Below are 21,303 nucleotides of genomic sequence, written 5' to 3'. Positions count from 1 at the left end.
ACTCATGTTTGCATTCTGCTCCATGCTAGTTGCTCATCGAATCTTCAATGAGGTCGAATGTGGATTTTTGTATGTTGGGCATACACATGAGGATATCGATCAGGTTTTTAGCACAGTCTCAAGGGAGCTTAAATGCAAGGATGTGGAGACAATAGATGACTTGGTAAGAAGATGTGGTAGGCAAGTTGGTGGTCATAAGGAAAGTACAGTATGTGAGAGGCTCGAAAGAATGTATGATTGGAAGAGCTTCATTCTACCTTTCATACAAACGGGTGGTGATGCATTAACAGGTCATACCAATCCACACTACTTTCGTTTTTTTAAAAAAGATGAAAAACCCGTAATGCAATGGCAACAATATTCTCATGATACAAAATGGAAACCTGCATAACCTTACAGTCTCTTAACTTCAATTCCCAGCAAGGAAAGGTATCCAACATGGGCTCCTATACAAGAATTCAATGAGAGGTCTAACTGTGAAATAGAAGGATTAAAAGCATTTATTACATACAAAGAGGAAATGCTCTGGAGATATCCTAATTCGAAGCCTACTTGGAGAGAACACACTACCACTATAATTAACAAGACACAAAATTTAATAAAGGACCTTGAGAGAATGCGAGGCTCAAAGGATGTCAAGGAAGAATGCAATATTTTTTGGCCAAATGTTCATAACGATTTGCGCCCGGCTCCAGTCTTTGAAAATGAATTTGTATCATTACTCCCATGTCCATATTGTGGACCGAAGAAGAGAGAGTTTATGCCACAAGTAGATATAGAGGTCGATTGTTTTGTTGTGGTTCGGCCATCGGATGATGAATATGAGAATGTGAAGTTTTGGGTTGCAAAAGTAGTTGATGTGCAAAGAGATGACCAAGGGAGAGCTACAACATTTACAGCGGTATGGTATGAGCCAAAGGGCAGGAAGGAGAATATGGATAACAACACATTGTATACTAATTGTATAATGAAGGAGTGGGTCCCAAATGATGAAGCAGTCTCTCAAGTTTCGACGAAGACAATGTGTCTTGGCATTCAAGGGCAAAGAAATCAAAGAAGCGCATGGGATATGAGCTAGAAGGAAAAATAAAAATACCACAGCAAAGTATTTTGCATATACACGAATTTTTAAGGATGCTCGCCATGGAGCAAGTAGAAGGAGACAGCGCAGATGAAGAATGTCCATGATTAAAGCTTTGTATTGAAGTCCATTAAAGGATTTTATTTGGGTACTAGGCAAGAAGCCAATTCAAGAAAATTATAATCAGAGTCATCACCTCCTATGTCAAATGAGAGTCAAAATATGCACTGGATGTCACCCAAGGATCAAGGCTTGGCAAGACAATAGGGAGTTAATGCAGATGGCACCTGGCAAGGGACTGTCACATTGAGCAATAAGACAATGGGGAGTCAATGCACCCAAGGGGCAAGGCTTGGCAAGACAAGTGGGAGTTAATGCAGATGGCACCTGGCAAGGGATTGTCATGACATTGAGCAATAAGACAATGGGGAGTCAAATTATGCAGATGGCACGAATTGAGGCTCTTTAAGAGCAACAATTTAAATTGTAAACATATGTTCAATCTATATCATTTTGGATATAAAGACTCTAGTTGAGAGCAACGTCTCTCAATGTAATCATATAATGATAGCTATAATTGCTATTATAATTCTTTGGTTCAATACAAAACTTAGGTCTTATGGCATCATGTCTTTTTTCTATTTATTAAAAGTTTTAAAAATTTTGTGCATATTGCGAGTGACAATTTTATTTTCATGAAATATTTAAGTCTCCTTTCATGGATTTATAAATTTATCACATCAAGGAAAAATATTAAAAATAATTAAATTAACAAATAACTTAGGTATAGCTAGAATTTCTAATATAGGATTATTTCAAATTCTTGCATGTTGGTGCAAAAGTATAGATTGCAAACAAATATTTTTATGTGAATATGATAGTGCCACAAAGTGAACTTTTGATTTGGGAAGAATATTTTCAGAAAGTAAAATTTTGATTTGGGAAGGATATTTTCTCTAAGTAAACTTTTCATTTGGGAAGGATTTTTGGGCTTCGTCCAAAAACAACAGAAAAAGTCTAAAATTAATGAAATAGGTGTTTAGCCAAGGTAATGTGCTGGTGAGTGATCTCGGTCGAAGCTACTGTGAACAAAGCGTTGTCGAGATGAGAATAGGTCGACCTTAAATGCCTCCTGCAACAGTCCAACATTTCATTAGAATTCCATTAAAGCAAAAGTATACCAAGAGAGAAGAAATTCAAAGCTCATAGTTTCTTACCACTATGGAGTCATCATGCTCAATCCCTTCCTCTTTGTCAATGAGGATGGATCCAGAGGCCTCCTACTGTCTGGAGTGAGATGTGGAGGCTTCTTCTAGAACATCAGGTAGGCCAGAGTAGATTGATGTCTCTGCATCTTTGATTTGGGCTAGTGTTAAAGCAAGAACCTCTTCTATTGAATCATCTGCTCCGAAAAACCCAGGTTCTTGCATAGTCATGTCCATCTTGCATTAGGAAAAAAGGAAGCTCATTTTGGGGCCCTGTAAGAAATTCACTATTTTCTCTTTTCTCTCTCTACAAAAGCAAGAAAATATGGATACTTGCATGAGAAATGTTAGTGTGAAAAGGAATAAATATATTCTTTCACATGCTTTACATTCAATTTTATGTAAGGGCAACACTTTTTTGTATAGAATTTGGCGATTCTGACACCGCAGACACGTCTGCCACGGCCTAAAACCCCAAGAACGGCACTGGAAACACTGGAATCGGACATTTGGAGGCTCGGAAACGGCCAAAAAAGACCGAAAAGTGAGATTTGCAGAAAAACACGATTTGGTACCTTTCAAAATCTTGAAAGGTACCAAATCGCGTTTTGAAAGGTACCAAATCACGTTTTTCTGCAAATCTCACTTTTCGGTCTTTTTTGGCCGTTTTTGGGCCTTCGGATATCCGATTCCAGCGTTTCCAGTCCGTTCTTGGGGTTTTGGGCCGTGAAAGGTACCAAATCGCGTTTTTCTGCAAATCTCACTTTTTGGCGTTTTTTGGCCGTTTTCGGGCCTCCAGATGTCCGATTCCAGTGTTTCCAGTGCCGTTCTTGGGGTTTTGGGCCATTCTGGATGCGTCTGCGATGTCAGAATCGCCAAATTCTACACAGAAAATAATTTTTTTAAAGATTTTAATTAGATTACCTCATTAATGTGACATGTTTCTATGAACATATAGTACTGTTTCTTTTTCTTATTTTCATCTTCTTTTGTTGAATTTTCAATGTTACGTTGGCCCACTCCTGATTGGTTGAGAGCCTATTTTCTCTCTCTTCTAAAAGGCCCCAAAATAAGCTCCCTTTTTTTCTAATGTATCCACACAGGATACCAAGAGCTTCATCCTCCCAGAGAACATAACCTCTATGTGATGGAGAAAGAGGTATTGTTCTCCATCGACAAGAAGGGGAGCAAGAAACCATATCATTGTTGCGGGGTTAATAGAGGTGGTGCCCGAGGTAGATGGAATTTGAGAAGTAGTATGGGATTCACGAGGTCGCAAGAGCACTTCCAAGGCCAATGCAGCTTCCTGCTCCTCAACTTCTTCATCTATGGGCTCTTCATTGTAGATGTTGGGCTCATCTATAGAAATAAGAGGATCAGAAAGGGTAGGGGTAGGGTCAGGGCTTGAGGTCGAGACCTCCTCTTCCATTTGTCCCTCCTGGAGAAGGAAAATAAAGGTCATTTCCCAGGATAGGAACCTATTTCCTATGTTTTAGACGACTCCACATGCTAGGAGGTCATCAGTGTCCACCTCCCTAAACCTTAGGGGTGTGAGCTGGGCTCGAAAGCGATCTAAACGCTTCACAAACCTGGGTTCTTGATTAAACAAGTACTTCAAATAATCAATTGGGACACATCTTTTTGTAGACTCATCAAGTTGATATGCAAAACTCACGATGTAGTCTTGCATGTACTTGATGAGGTCTTCAAAATCGTCTCGAGCTCCCAAGTAGGTGCCTAGGACATCTATGCTCTTATCAAAGACTAGAAATAACTCCTCCTCTCTATCAATTAATGGAGTACAGGAGATGAAATCGTGGAAGGCAGACCTAGTAGAATCCATGGTAGTTTGGTAGCTAGGAAAACTATGGCTATGATAGTGAAACTTTGAAACTAAAGTAACTTTATAACCTATATATACCCAAAATGTTCTAAATATAAAAAATAAAAAGAATTATAATTTTTTTGGGAAAAACTTGACATTGACATGAAACAAAACCATTCAAAACATCAAAATTAATTGCACCACTATTAATTGGAAAATGTCAAAATCCACAATTATTCCACCCCATATTTTCTAGACAATCTTCAATATTGCAGGAGGGATAAAAGTGGCACTATGCACGAGTTTCTCTGCACGCTTTCCTACCTTTTCACCATTTAAGGTAAAGTGAAAGGACTCAGACATGCCATCCTCCATGACCAATAGGTGTTCCCGCACATCCCTGAGAGTCCACTGTGACGTGACAGTCACATTCTTGACATCTCCTAAATGAGAACCAATACATAAACTTACCCCTGTATTATCATCATCATTAGAGTCAAGGGGGAGCCAATTGCCACCTGTTTTCTTCTAGTTCCTATATTGAAAAGGAAAATATAACATTTGGTAGGAGATGTGGTACTTGACAACCACATTGTCCTTACATACATGGCATTGAAACAGATCACCCTTTTGCTCACCTGACCTGCTTTCCCAATTCACCCCAAGCAATTCCTCAAGGGCATTCTCATGTAGGCACTTGCATGACCACATGGTCATGCAAGTAAACAAGAAACAAGAAACAAAAATGTACAGAGGCATAAACCAAGACCACCTTACCCATTTAGAGCCAAATGTAAACTTCATGGCCATGCCCACATCCTTTGCAATCTTTTCCTTGTATGATTGCATTGTTCTTGTGTCCACCATGCTGCAATCCATGCCTTCAAGTTATGATGTTGCAATGCATTGAAGATGGCCATAGCCTAGTGCCGTCCTTGGAGTAATGTACTTGGCATTATACCAATAGATATTTCTATGTTTCAAAGCAGAGGACTTCTCTCCAGCATGCATTTGCTTTCCTAATTCCTCATGAATGGCAGTAAACTTACCTAAGAAGCACTCGACTGGTTTCCACTCCTCAAAGTCTGAAGGAAATACATCTTCTATGCATAAGTGCTATTTCAAAATACAATTTCAAACTGACTCATTACACTAGTTCTATTTCAAAATACAATTTCAAGATGACTCATTACACTTCAAAATATTACACAAAATGCAGATTTACAATGCGATGGTATTGTCGATTGATTGCTTGACAGAGGAAGGCACATGTCCTTCCCCATGTATATGTGTTGCATCTTTCCTTTCTTCCCAAGCTTGAACTTCATGATGCGGCCCTTCCATTCATGCAAAAGATCACCTCTTTTGCTCTTGGGAAGCTTATGTGGACCCTTGGCAGATCCTCTCATGACTATCCAATCATTCAAGTTGTAGGTGCAAGGCACCCATTCACCCAGTGCATTTTTGAGGCATTTTTGCTCTTGTGGGACACCGAGTACATGTATGGTCTCCTCACCATGCTTGTACAGAGGTCACAACAGCAATAGTGGACTAGAAAGTGCAGCTTGGAGGGAGAGAGCAGCTGATCCGATAGAGGGAGAGAGATGGAGAAGGTATAGAGGGTGCTGTAGCTAGGAATAGAGGGAGAAAGAGTAGAGGGGGATGAGCAGTTGCTCCAGGAGGTGTTGTAGCTAGGAATGGAGGGAGAAAGAGCAGAGGGGGATGAGCAGCCACTATAGGAGGTACTGTAGCTAGGAATGGAGAGAGAATGAGCAGCTGCTACAGGAGGTGCTAGAGAGGGAGAAACACAGTGGACCAGAGCAAGAGGGGGCAGAGAAGATGCCAAATGAGTTCCCACATTTGAAAGATGAAGGGAGAATGGCCTGTAACAAGCTGAAAGGGGGGAAAATTTTGCCCAGAAGGGCCCACCGCCTCTTGAATGACTTTGTAGGTTTGTTTGGGAGAGGTGCATATGGGAGAAGGGTCAAGCATGGGTTGAGGGGGGGCGGGATGGTTTGAGTGGTCCCCGATGTAAGAGGAGTAGCCAATAGGGGCTATTTGTAGGTCTGCCCACCCTCCACCTCAACATGGCATTGCTCCACAAAAAGGAGCACTTCCATTGGTACACCTCAAATACCTCACTAATCCCTTGAAATTAGGAAACACTAATTGGGGGCCCTTTGGAGATCCCAATTCTCCCCTAATGCTTGTCTTCCCAGCTGTTCGGTACTTTCGGATGCGAAGAGGTTGTTATTTCATTCCTACTATGATTATATAAGCTATGTCTAATCCACACCAGCTTGCCTCTTGTCATATGTGTGCCTTATGATCGTTATTCTTTCGGTTGTTCGGTACTTTCGGCTGCCCAGTTGTTTTGTACTTCTGAATGCCCAAGTGTTCGGTACTTTCGGATGCCCACTTGTTCGGTAGTTTTGGATGCTTAAGTGTTCGGTACTTCCGGATGCCTGGATGCACATTGTGTTTCTGGATTATTGGTTATTGGTTCTTGATTTGCAGGATCTTTATGGGCCGTTGTATGCCCAATTGTTCGGTAATTCTGGATGCCCAAGTGTTCGGTACTTCAGGATGCCTGGATGCTAATTGTGTTTCTAGATTATTAGTTATTGGTTCTTGATTTGTAGGATCTTTATGGGTCATCTTATTGTATTGCTATGGCTTTCTTACACTATGCAAACGACATTTCAGCCCTGGCTTTGTTGACATCTCAAATCGCCCCTGCAATGCACTCATCTTTGGAGTGGCCGAGGGCACTTTCCTCATACATTCATCCTTGGTATAACAGAAAAGGACACTTGAATATTTGATGTGTTTGTATGCACTGCATGAAACCGGTCATTTTAGGTGGACGAATTGTGCAAAACATGAAGGCATGATTACAAAAATTTGAGGAGGTTTGACCAGAGGAACTTGGAGACCCCAAGTTCTCCTATTCAGATGAAGAACTCAAACATCGAGCTTGAAGATCTCAAGCCTTGATTATGCATCATCACTATGTCAAACAAGTTCACATTTTCAAGTAGAGTTTTCCATTTTCCACACATACTTTGCACTAAACCACAATTAAACCCAACTAACACTTGGTCAAATTGACCAGATGAACCGACCCCTAAACTACGGCTCTAATTATCAACAACTAACACCACGACTCGTTAGTTTGGGATTGCCTCCCTCGAGGCGTTCACTCAGGACTAGGCATCAAAGTCGGGAGACTCAGATTGTAGTCGGTGCCCAGGCGTTCCTTACTTAAACCCCCTTAACGTTCATCTCATCGTCCAGAAATCTGATTACGGTACTTTGTGTGGGTGCTCCGCCAGATTACGTTACACTCTGCGACTACGTCCTCCTCCCCCACAGCTCTCATGGAAACGCCACGATTCGGTACCCTTATCCTCGCTGCAGTTGCCGGAGTGCTACTTCTGCTCTCGGTGCGCCCAGCAACGGCCGATTTCATTCCTCGTCATCCGCGTCTAGGTTGGTCCACGTTGTTTATCAAGGAACCTACTGCAATCCCATGTCTTTTCAATTCCGCCCTCTCTTGACTCTCCTCGTGTTTGCTGTTGCATGGATGTCGCATTCTCAGCTTCGCTATGGTGCGTTGCCAATCCTGCGGTACCCGCCGCCGGCCTGCAAGGAATGCTGGACTTCGCATGTGGAGCGGGAGCCGATTGTGCGCCCATCCAGCCAGATGCAGTCTGTTTTGCCCCCAATACTGTCTTTGCGCACGCCTCCTACGCTATCAACAGTTACTGGCAGAATCTTAACGACACGGGCGCCACCTGCGACTACTCAGGCGCAGCGCTGCTCACTAAACAGGATCCCAGTATGTCGCCTCCACTTGGTTTTCATTAATTTTTTCCAAACGTTTTGGACGTCTCCTGTTGGTTCATTGCCATTCATCGCCTCTCCTGTGTGCTGCAGGTTACGGAGACTGTGTATACGTATCTCGCAACGTTGGCTAGCATCACGGATGTCTTGTCGCAGTTTTGGGCGATGAGGAGATAATTGTCATTCAACTTCGCGTTTTGATTACTTATGTTGATGACATACCAGTTTTGATTACTATTTTTTATGACATTATTTGCCTCTCAAATTTTTGGATTTAGCATAGTTTAAAGCAAAGTCTTTACATGGCTCCTCTCTCTCTCTCTCTCTCTCTCTCATCCATATCTTAATATATATACGATCCTTTTACTTGTAGTCTCAAAATAGTGGCACTTGAATCTATGAAGTCTCACAATCTTCGTCCATCGTAAGCTAACCTTGCTTTGACGATCTTAGTGTCCTACGACGTTAGCATATGGAGCGTTTCCATTCTTACCAAGATGTTAGCGTGTCTACATATTGCAAAATATGGAGGGTTTCCATTCTTACAAACATCTTCAAGCCATGTTTCGGGAAATGCTGGCCAAAGCGTTTTAATGCCTTGGAGATGCTTGCTCAATAACCAAGATGTCCTCAAATGTATGCCTAGTGTGCAATTTATCTTCATATCTCATTTCATCTTGCATTGACATGGCCTTGACCCATTTTCATGAAGTAAAGCCAGCTCGTAATTTTTCCTCATGGATTCTCATTCATTAGAAATTTCTTATCGTAATATCATCTATGTGGCATATACTATTACTCTTATTTTTTGGCACACCGGAATAGCTAGTTAATCCAAAGCCTCTTACTCATAAGGGAACTTTGGATGATCTCTCAGGGGTATGATGCACATATTCATTCTACACAAAATGCATAGTCTTGGTCTTCATTATGCTCCTAGCACACCCCACAGTGGTATAGGTCTTGCATTTTGCAAGCCCATTTCATGCCTTAAAACTCCTAAGATGTATTTCAATCTATTTTGCAATCAAGAAATCTTTAGAGTTTTTTTCTTTCCCATTTTTGGATCTCAAACATATAATTCAAGCATCAGATTCAACATCTAATCTACTAAACCTTGAGTGAGACACAAATTATCTCAAGCATCTTATTTTATGCCAAAGGGGTGTTTTTGGAAAAGTCCCTTTCCGCCCACGTCCGAATAACTACCTACCATTGCTGCACTCTAGCATTATCCCCTACCCTATGGATGATTTGGAGCCTAAACAAAGGCTTGTCTAAAATAAAACCCTTGCAGATTGTCATCCACGGTGATCCACTATCGTTCATCCCTACAAATGCCTTTGGAGATCAAGAGTTTTCAAACTAGCATTACGGCACCACCCGGTCCCATGGCAAGAGCAATTCACAAAGGCTTCATAACCTATTTGAACCACAGAGTATCTTCACAACTAATATTAAGCCCTTAGAGTAGTACCATTTGAGGTATGACTCTTCCTACAACCAACAAACGACCTTTGCTTTTACCCCCAACACTACACCCTCTTAAATTTATGATAGAGTTACTATCCTTACTACCATTACTACCACCTACATTGACCCTTGATCTTATTGTCTAGTTGGTTGGTATTTCCAGTGGCTTCCTCCATTGGTTTTTTCCCATGGCCCTTCTCCTAAAGCATCTTCCTCTTGTGATTTCCATCAAGAATTTCCTCTCTCATCGACTCTCCATGCAAGGGAATCATCGAGAATTTCTAGACCTTTTGTCATACGAACCATCTAGTCCTTGACATTCTTCACATGGTATCCCATGTCTACGTCAATATTTTTAGTATATTATGGGATTTGTTTTTCATCCTTCTCGACCACCATCATCTTTCCTTTCACTCTCCATGGATGGTTTTCATTGAATTTTTGTTGGGAGTCTAAGTGAGTTCCTTGTTATTTGCACTGATTGGAAGTATTTGGACATTTTACACATTGTCACATGCATGGCCAAGATCTATTTTAGCTATACCCTTAGTCTATTGGCATTTTTTAAAACTCTTCTCACCAACTTCCAAGACTCTATTTATGGATTAATTAGTGTCATTGCTGACCCAATTTCATACAAGAAAAACAACAATATGGAAAAGGACTAGACTTGACTGACTATGGGGTCAACATGCCTTCTGGAAACTTGACCACAATGAAATCCAAATGCTTTTAGATGCGCTCCAATAAAATCCAAGCTCATTTGTGACCCATGGATGAACATTCAAATGGGGGGATGAGACGTGCCTTACAAGTGTTGACATAAGTCATTCCAATAAGTCTCAAAGCCATGGGGAAGGATCTAGAAAGTGGAATAATATTGGGCATTCGGGATATAAGAACTTATCAATGTTGAACATCAAACTCTAGTGAACCAAATGCATCAATGCTCCAGCCTAATAACATGACAGACTTCCCAGCCATGTGATTTTGAATAAACTCAGAGATTGTCTTGATGAGAAAAAATCATTTTTCGAAGAATAAATCCCCATAGCTTTCTTGTAGGAACATCACACTTGTAGGCCATAAACTATTCAAGATCATCCATGGAAGTGAAAAAATATAGATAGACACACCCTTATAAAGGCAAACCAGGTCCTTCTTAACATATTGAAATTGGATTTGCATGTAGTGATGTGTTTCTGCCCCAACTCAAACCATTCAAAGTTAATCCAAAACGAAGTAATTAAGAACTTCGATTTGCATGCAGTGATGTGTTTCTTCCCTGACTCAAACCATTTAAAGTTAATCCTAAATGAAGGTAATACATTCTCATTTATTTTAAGGTTGATTCTAAATGAAGCAAAATGTTCTTTCTTGTGTAACCACCATGTTGGTTCGATTTTAATGTGGGTTGCAGTTAATCCTAAACCAAGGAAAATGCATATATCCTTGCAAGAAACATGCTAGTTATTGGAAGTATTTAAGTGCTGCTTGCAATTAGTCCTAAAACCAAGGAAAATGTGTTTCCTTGTGTACCAATTGCTTGTGCAATGACTACAACCAACAAAAACGACGGCTACCAACAAAGACAGCAATAATAATATTATTTATATTAAAGTTGAAACTTAAAAGAGATTACACTTAGCAAGTATAACAACTTAGGCACTGTTGAGAGCAAAGTTTGAACTAAGAGATTACATCCGAAGACAATTTTAAACAACTCAGTAGTTGTCTAGTGCCTCATCAAGGCCTTATCGAGCAAAAATTAAACAAAAGAGATTACATCTACATCCAAAGATTACTTATAAAAATTAATTACTTAGCAATTGCTAAGCAGCTCATGGAGCAAAAATTGAACAAAAGAGATTACATTTATAAAAACGCAGCAACTACTAAGAGCCTTAGAGTGCAAAAGATCATGTCATCAAGCAAAAAATGAACAAAAGATATTACATCTACATCCAAATACAGTTTATTAAAAATAACAACTCAGCAATTGTTGAGAGCCTCATGGAGGCAAAATTGAACAAAAGAGATTACGTTTTTAACAACCTAGCAATTGTAGAAGCCTTAGAGCCCAAAAGATTATTTTCGGCGAGGATAACCACTCAGCCATTATTGAGTCGTTATGATCCTGGTCGAGCAAAAGTTGCAAAGAGGATATTTGTATAACTTAGTATTGTCATTTGCTGCTGCTGATAGAATACTATACATTATCGTATTCATAGAGGCCCCCCTAACCATGGGGTGTCTTGGAGTCCACTACTCCAAGACACCCCATGATGTGCTCATGCATGTCTAAATCCATTTTGAAGATATTATTTCCATTCTTTTGTGGTGGCAGAGCATGAAACTTGAACTTAATAGCTCTTTTGTGGACACAATTTCATCTATCTCCATGAGAAAAGTAGATACTACAAAATATTGGTATCTCATATGGGATTTTTGTGTCTTTGGAGTGAGCAATATATTTAAAACATAAAATTTTCTCAATTCAATGAAGTCTATTCATTGACCCTCCGAGTCATTTGGCATGTTTGTCCTCACTCAACCAAGTTTTGTCTCAATATTAATGCACAACAAGACAAAGCACCTATAGACGTGCATATAGATGCGTTAACTCAACTAAAAAAAAAACTTACGAGCGGGTCTATTTGCACATCTATTTACGCATCTACAGACCCGTGTCTAAAGGCGCATCTATATAGCAGATAGACACGCCTATAGACGTGCATATAGACACGTAAATAAACGCTCTGCTAGAAAATTTTAAAAACAGACAGACGCATTTATAGACACATTTATAGACGCATTTATAGATGTGTTTGTAGACGCGTTTATAGCCGTGCCTATAGACGCTTCTCGAACAGACAGACGCATATGTAGATGCATTTATAAACACCCTGGTAGACGTGCTACATAATATTTTTTAAATTTTGTGTGCTTGAACAAAATGCTATGTATGTTGTGTATGCTATGTAGTTACAGGAATCCCATTTTCACATTGTGTAATTTAATTCTTACAGCCAACCACATTTTAATTAGCACTATTGCAAGCACGTCTATAGCCGACAATTACAATTCCAAATAAAACATTGCAACTCCAAAACGTTTAGTTCACAAGGCATTAATTGATAGAATGTTGCACAAGAAAATTGAAAGCCAAAAAAATAAAAAGAGTGTATATTAATTCATAGCTCAAAAAGTACTTGTATGTACATATAGCAGGAAGCTAATCCACGTCCTGTGGCTTCAAGTACCAAAAATAAGAGGAGTGTATATACAAGAGGCACGAAGCCAAGCCAGTGGCTTTAAGTACAAAAAAGAGTAGCTAGCACTACTTCTACGACTAATCTAAGTTCTCCACATCCTCGCTCCCTTCTGTGCTCCCTTCTGCACTTCCTTTTCCGCCTCCTTCTTCCTCATCTTCTTGTGCATGGTCCTATAAACAAGGGACAACATATATCAATGTATGAAAAATCAAATCTTTACTTATAATATTGACATTATTTAATTACTTTCAAATACCTCAGGGGACGCTCCAGTAGCCCGGATATACTGCTCCTTAGTAATCAACCCGTCATTATAGAAGTGCCTCCATGTATCTCCTCTGTGATGGTGGCAGTGGTAGGCTGGTCTCGACAAGAGTGGGGTACCTGCCCACGATATCAAGCTGCAAGATGATACAATTTGCGGAGGGGTTAGTACAAAGAAACAACCTCTTAATAAACTACATAAACAATATAATTTGAGATCGATACTTACAAACTGGGCCTCCCATGATTCAACACCCCTTGCTCCAAAATGCATGCTTCCATATTGCTCCATTTGGATCCTTCGTGCCTCCACGTGCTGCAGACTGGGTTCCTCCTTCGCTGACTTCATTGCTTTCTTCCACTCACGCTTGTGAGCGATGTGGGGCGGGCCCCTTGGTGGTTGACCTACCTCGAGCCTGGCAAGCTCTGCTAGTGCCTGCGTCTTAAGCAAAGATCTTTTATTGTCAAGTACCATGACAATCTTTGACTTGGCCCATTTATCTGTGAACTGAACATTGGGGGGGTTAGGATACCTAGAGCGAACAACAGTGAGGGTCTCATTAGCCAACCTCTTTGGATGGTCTTTGTAGTGAATAAAGCAATGTCTATAATTGTTAGCAATTACAGAGCACATGAAGGCCATGATGTCCTTCCCCCATGCATCCATCAAGATGCCTCCTGTCTGAGTGATGTCATAGTAGATCTTACCATCACCTATAGGCATGTCTAAATCATTTGAATCATCCTCGTCCCCACCACTACCCCTCCCAAAGCACTGTGCCATGCATCCCCCACCACTCTCCCTACTACTACGCCTGCTACTGTGTCATGTGGAGCTAGTACGCTGGCCACTCGTAGCTAGAGAAACGACTCTCGATTGCACGGGACTACATGGACCACTCGTAGCTAGAGAATCGAGTCTCGACTGCACAGGAATACGCCGACGGCTCTATGAGGCAGAAGGACCTCTTGACAGCATGGGGGAAGGGACATAAGATAGCATGCAGGAAGGGACATAGGATGGCATGGGGGAAGGGGCTCGGCTGTGTAGCTGACTGGGCTGTGTAGATTCCACTGGGGTAATCTCAGCTGGTGTGGGGTTGGGGTGGTTTGGAGTCTATAGTGCTGACTCCTGGGGGGTGTTTAGAGTACCTGTCATGTAGCCGTATAACTCCCCAGGATTGGGAGGGTGCCTCAAAAGGTTATATAACTCTCAAAAGATGGTCTCCCGAAGATCAGGTGAGCCTGAAGAGCTTCCTGGCCACATGATGAACTAGAAAAAAGAAAAAAAGAAGATTACTGATGAGCTGAGAAGAGAAAAAGAAGAGAAAAAGAGAGAAAAAAAGAGAAGGAAAGAGAGTAGAAAAGAGACGAAAAGTGGGGATAAAAGAGAGGAGAAAGGAGAGGAAAAGAGAGGAGAAAAACAGAGAAAAAGTGGCGATAAAAGAGAGGAGAAAGGAGAGGAAAAGAGAGGAGAAAAAGAGAGAAAAAGTGGGAATAAAAGAGAGGAGACAGGAGAGGAAAAGAGAGGAAAAGAGAGGAGAAAAAGAGGAGAAAAAGAGAGGAAAAGAGAGGAGAAAAAGAGAGGAGATAAGAGAGAAAAAGAGAAGGAAAGAGAGGATAAAAGAGAGAAGGAAAAAGAGAGGAAAATATAGAGTGCAATCCCTTTTTTCAATCATGCTTTCCCTTTCCATCATTCATGCAATCCCCTTCTTCAATCATGCAATCCCTTTCCATCATTCATGCAATCCCTTTCTTCATTCATGCAATTACTTATTTCCATCATTCAATATGCAATGCTTTTCTTGGAAGTGGAAGTGGAAAGGGAAAGGGAAGAGGAAAGAGAAAGGAAAGGAAAGGGAAGGGAAGGGAAGGGAAGGCAGGGTCAAGGAAAAATAACAAAGCACGTCTATAGATGCGGCTATCTATTTTCAAAAAATAGAGTAGAATTGTCTATAGACACACTGTTAGACGTGCCTTTAGATGCGCTTTTAGACGCGCTCTTTGACGCGTCTATAGACACGCTCCAACAAACGGACTATTCTAAAAACTCGAAAAGGACATGCGCTCGACACAAAAGCACAACACTAGTACCAAAAACATTCGTTTCCTGGATACGACAAACACAACAACACAAAGTAACTATAGACGTGCTTGATAGATGCACAAAATAGCGGGTGCGTCTATAGGCATTGCTTGAATAGAGAAATTACGGGAGCGTCTAATAGCACGTCTAATAGCTCATCTATTTGTGCATGTATTGACACATCTATTAGCACGTCTACACTGAGAAAATATAGGCCCATCTAACACTGCGTCTAGCAGCACGTCTATTTGCTCGTGTATTATCACGTCTATTAGCATGTCTACACTGAGAATTAGACGCGTATTTAGATGCAAAATAGAGAATACAGAAAGTGAGATTTTGGTATACATCACTGCTTTCCAAACATTGCCCATGATTACCAAAGCATATAATTTTAACAAAAACATCAATGCTTATTTGCAAGCCCACATATACAAGAATTAAGTGAGCTGAGGAGAATGAGACAATATGTAAAATAGTTTTGCCAATATCAATGATGGGCTATGGTTCAATCTCATCCTCAATGAGATCAACCCTTGCCAAACTATCTACTTCAAAATCCAAACAAGTGTTTAGATCTACAAATACACTCAACCCACTACTACTTGTGCTACTCATGTGCTCATCGAAATCAGCATCACCAATGGTAGGCTCGTCCTCATGGGTAATGGCCTCAATATCTGTATCTCCTATCTCATGATCATCCTCCTCTCTCATATCATGGTCATCATCACCTCCATGGCCATGATCATCCTCCATACGCTCCATATTAGTAAATGTACTATACATCACTTTGGAACGTGGCATAATAGGTATGACATGCCACCGTCTATTATTATCCACCATTGGTTAATAGACAACCTAATCCAAACACAAATACAATCATGTTATCTTCCTTACATCGAAGGTATCAAATATTTAAAAGCGAGTATTTTTATATGTGTGCACAGTACCTGTTCACATTGTTGTGGTAGTACTCTCGTAGTACTAGTGTGTCCTTCCTACTTTGCCAAAACTTTGTGGAGTCCATAGTTACAAAGCCACTTGCATGGCATTTGATTGTTGCATTAGGGCCTCTTTCCACCACGTCCTTAAACCACTTTACGTCCAAAACATAAACAAAGAAGCGTCGAAAGTCAAGCTTAATAATATCTTGGATTATGCCACAATAATCATCCATGGCTCCATTGGCTCCCTCAAAGCTAGCAATGATGCCGCAATCTTGTGTATTTCTCTTATCATCAATCCGTTGTGTTCAAAAATGCTTGCCCTCACACCATATAGCATTGAACATAGTGCACTACACCAAGAAAAAATCAATTAAATAAGCAATCTAAATTATTGAAAGCTCCTAACTTATGCATAACATTCTATATACTGACCTTGCTCATGCATCCCCTAGCATACTCCCATTCTTCCATTGTGATATGCATCCCCTCGTCTTTCTCTGCTTTCTCCATTTTGTCAAGTAGCCAATCCACATGAATATCCTTTGGAAGATACTGAGGGTATGGCACACGAGATCCATGATGTGTACGAAAGAGGGCCCTTTCTTCTTGTTTTCTTGCCTTTGCATCCTCGTATCTTGTCACCCATCTTTTCATCACATCACTATTAAGCACGCAATAGAGAATGATATTATTAAGCAACTCTGTGTCTATTACTTTGTTGTGTCCTTTCCCTTGAGGCACAATAGAGGTGATCCTTAGGTCTTCATCATCTCTCCATAGTCGTGGGAGAGAGCTATCCACATCAACAAGAAACTAAGAAATATATACAAGTGACTCTTGTACCAACCAACCCTCGGCCATGCTACCTTCAGGTCTTGCATTTTGTCTCACGAAGCCCTTCAAGGTCTTCATGAAGCGCTCGAGGAATAACAACCGTATAGTACCACATATAGCAATCCCATCCACCAAATACACTATGAGATGTATTTGGCTTGTGAGAATAGAACGTGGAAATGTCTCCTCCACTAAACAAACCACCTCCACTGACATAACTCGAGCATTCTCAAGTATGGTGGGATCTATTTCCTTTGAGCTCACATACCTAGAAATGAAAAAGTACACCATATTAGCAATATGAACACCTTGCATGGAGCATTGATACGCATCATATTTTGTATCATGTAAAGTACCTCACAAGCTCGTCCATCTTGCAAATACAATCCTTCACATCCTTCGATGCACTATGAGAAATGCTAAAGGTAGTATGAACTGAACCCACGAGGAGGTGGTTGATTAGTTGCTTATAATTATTCACTCACAAATTTGAAAGGAAAAAGATATTATGTACATAAAATACTTACTTGGAGCATCTTGTCCTAATCATAAGATTTCAAGCCATATGAGGTAAAAAACCATGTCCATTTGGTCTCTCTTGTGGCCAAGCTTCATGCATCATCCCTGTGGTGCGTAGATCCTCCTTTATGCCTGCGGAATCTCGTGTCCCATTCCAATGCTCCCAAATGGTAGATGCCACATTCTTGAAGATATGCATGGGATCAAGTAGGTGATTAATCTTGAGGTGGGACCAATATGGTAAACGATAAAAGATGGAGTATCTAAACAAAAGCTGCTGTTAGCGGGCAATCTTTTTTTCTAGCCAATATAGCACACAATAGTTACAAACCCTTACCGAATCATGCCAAGTGGTGGAGGAGTCGTGGAACCATCCCAAATTCTCATCCAATCTCCCGCAGTGAGTGATTGTGGGAGGACTTCATTCCAAGGGGCAACATATCTAGGATGATCAGGTGGGAGAAATCGATAGTGATTCTCATAGATGACCTTATTCAATGCATGTGCCGATGAGGCAACAAGTGAAGGACCACAAACAGGACATGCATGGTAACCTGATGTAGTGAGACCTGAACAATAGATGCAATTAAGAGGTGAAGGTGGGTTTAGGGTGCCACATCCTTTACCTACTCATAATTAGAAGTGCAATGCTTACCTGAACACTCGCCATAGACTCGGAAGTCATGCATCATCCACATTGACATTGCTTTGCAGTTGAAGTCTCGTGATGAGGGAGGCTTGCTCACATCATGCACCTCGATACCTCTCCAAAGTATCTCTAGCTCATCAATCAAAGGCTCCAAATAAACATTAGGATTTTTGACTTTATGTTTCCCTGGAATTAGAAGGGATAACAGAACATGTCCTTTCTTAATCGCCATACAGGGTGGAAGATTATAATTCACCAATATCACTAGTTTTGGGGCACCCTCCCAATCCTGGGGAGTTATACGGCTACCTGACGGGTACTCTAAACACCCCCTAGGAGTCGACACTACAGACTCCAAACCACCCCAACCCCACACCAGCTGAGATTACCCCAGCAGAGTCCCTTCCCCCATGCCATCTTATGCCCCTTCCCCCATGCCATTTTATGCCCCTTCCCCCATGCCGTCAGGAGGTCCTTCTATCTTGCAGAGCCGTTGGCGTACTCTTGCACAATCGAGACTCGGTTCTCCAGCTACAAGTGGTCCACATAGTCCCATGCAATCTCTAGCTACAAGTGGCCAATGTACTAGCTCAACACGACACAGTAGCAAGCATAGTAGCAAGGAGAGCGGTGGGGGATGCATGGCACAGTGATTTGGGAGGGGTGGTGGTGGGGATGAGGACGATTTGGATGATTTAGACATGCCTCTGGGTGATGGTACGATCTTCTATGACATCACTCAGACAAGAGGCATCTTGATGGATGCACCGAGGAAGGACATCATGGCCTACATGCGCTCTGTAATTGCTAACAATTACAGAGATTGCTTTATCCACTACAAAGACCATCCAAAGAGGTTGACTGATGAGGCCCTCGCTACTGTTCGCTCTAGGTATCCTAACCCCCTCAATGTTCAGTTCACAGATAAATGGGCCAAGTCAAAGATTGTTATGATACTTGGAAATAAAAGATCTTCGCTTAAGAGGCAGGCACTAGCGGAGCTTGCTAGGCTCATTGGAGGTCAACCACCAAGGGGCCCACCCCACACCACTCACAAGCATGAGTGGAAGAAAGCAATGAAGTCAACGAGGGAGGAACCCAGTCTATAGCACGTGGAGGCATGAAGGATCCAAATGGAGCAATATGGAAGCGTGCATTTTGGAGCAGGGGGTGTTGAATCATGGGAGGCCCAATTTGTAAGTATCGATCTCAAATTATATTGTTTATGTAGTTTATTAGGAGGTTGTTTCTTTGTACTAACCCCTCTGCAAATTGTGTCATCTTGCAGCTTAATATGAAGCACTTCTATTATGATGGGTTGATTACTGAGGAGTAGTATATCTAAGCTACTGGAGCATCCCCCGAGGTATTTGAAAGTAATTAAATAATGTCAATATTATAAGTAAAGATTTGATTTTTCATACATTGATATATGTTGTCCCTTGTTTATAGGCCCTTGCACAAGAAGACAAGGAAGAAGACGAGGAAGGAGGCAGAGAAGGGAGCGCAGAAGGGAGCATAGAAGGGAGCGAGGACATGGAGAACTTAGATTAGTCGTAGAAGTAGTGCTAGCTACTCTTTTTTGTACTTAAAGCCACTGGCTTGGCTTCGTGCCTCTTGTATATACACTCCTCTTTTTTTTGCTACTTGAAGCCATAGGACGTGGCTTAGCTTCATGCTATATGTACATACAAGCACTTTTTGAGCTATGAATTTATATACTCTTTATTTTTTTGGCTTTCAATTTTCTTGTGCAATGTTCTATCAATTAATTCCTTGTGAACTAAATGTTTTGGAGTTGTAATGTTTTATTTGGAATTGTAATTGTTGGCTATAGATGTGCTTGCAAGAGTGCTAATAAAAATGCGGTTGGCTGTAAGAATTGAATTACAGGATGTGGAAATGGGATTCCTGTAACTAATAGCATACACAACATACACAACATTCTATTCAAGCACACAAAATTTAAAAAATATTATGAAGTGCGTCTATCAAACTATCTATAAACGCATCTATATATGCGTCTGTTTGTTCGAGGAGCATCTATGTACGCATCTATAAAAGCGTCTATAAGACCGTTTATAAATGCGTCTTTACATGCATTTAACGATGCATCTGTATGTTTTTAAAATTTTCTAGCAGAGCGTCTAATTACGCATCTATATGCGTGTCTATAGGTGTGTCTGTATGCTATATAGATGTGCCATTAGACGCGGGTCTCTAGACGTGCAAATAGACACGCCCGCAAGTTTTTTTTTAAGTTGAGTAAACGTGTCTGTGTGCGCGTCTGTAGGTGCTTTGTCTTGTTGTGAAAGGATGAATCCAAAGAGAGCAACTTTCAAAGAAGATGAACCATAAAGAGACTTACCTTGGATAGAGGTATGGAAGCTTCTTATCCTTCTTCAAAGCTTCTTCTCTTTCTTCTCTTCCTTGTTTACCCTTTGCTTCTCTTTCTTCTCTTCCTTGTTCACCCTCTTCTCTTATGTGCTTGGAGATGATTGTGTAAGCTTGGAGATAAGTTTGGGTGCTTGGAGATAAGTGTGGATGCTCGAAACTATGTCTGTTAATAGCAAATAAGTCATGCGACGCTAAAAGTACATGAAGAAAAGCAAGCGCGCTAAAAGTAGGTTTGAAAATTACGTCTATAGCATGTCTATAGGTGCATTTAATTACATGTCTATATACGCGTCTAAATGCGCATTTAATTTCTCATCTAAAATGAACCACAGAACAGACGGATGCAGTTTTAGACATGGTATTAGATGCATTTTTAGACGCGCACCACATAACAGACAGACGCGGTTTTAGACGCGCTATTAGACGCTCCACAGAGTTTTAAGATTAAATATTTGATACAAGAGCAAATTTTTTGGGTTGTTTATTTATAGAATGTCTTCATCTTCAACAAGTAGCTCTAGTGAGGATGAATTCCTCCATATCCACCATCGCGAAATGTGGTTGGAGCAAAAAATCAAATGTATGTGTGATTGATGTCGAGGAAACATGTATCGTGCACGCATGATTACACTCAATCACATCTCAAAGTATGGAGAATGGGATGCGACCATAAACATGGTAAATGTTAAAGAGTTAAGGTTGATTGAGATACCTATGGGTGTTCATATGTTTGAGTTATGATCCCATTTTAATTTGATACAGGATGCAGTGCCACACCCGCATATGGTGCCCTATGCTCATCGTGAGGAGGCAAAGCATCGGCGATATGAGGTGGGATCTTCAGGAGGGACTGTTACGGATGCATGGAGTGATGGTGACAGTAGCCCTTCGCCATTACC

General features: G+C 40.9%; 1 pseudogene; it reads left to right on the top strand.

Annotated features, from left to right (window-relative positions):
* Positions 1–7,491: 7,491 nt before the first annotated feature.
* On the top strand, positions 7,492–8,091 carry LOC147881569 (major pollen allergen Ole e 10 pseudogene; annotated as a pseudogene).
* The last annotated feature ends 13,212 nt before the right edge of the window (positions 8,092–21,303 follow it).

This window comes from Dipteris shenzhenensis, chromosome 31 (assembly GCF_047967505.1).
Source record: "Dipteris shenzhenensis isolate YYH24624 ecotype China chromosome 31, Dip_SZ_1.0, whole genome shotgun sequence".
Lineage (NCBI taxonomy): Eukaryota > Viridiplantae > Streptophyta > Polypodiopsida > Gleicheniales > Dipteridaceae > Dipteris > Dipteris shenzhenensis.
Note: the sequence above shows the minus strand (reverse complement) of the source record. Positions and strands in the feature narration are given on the sequence as shown.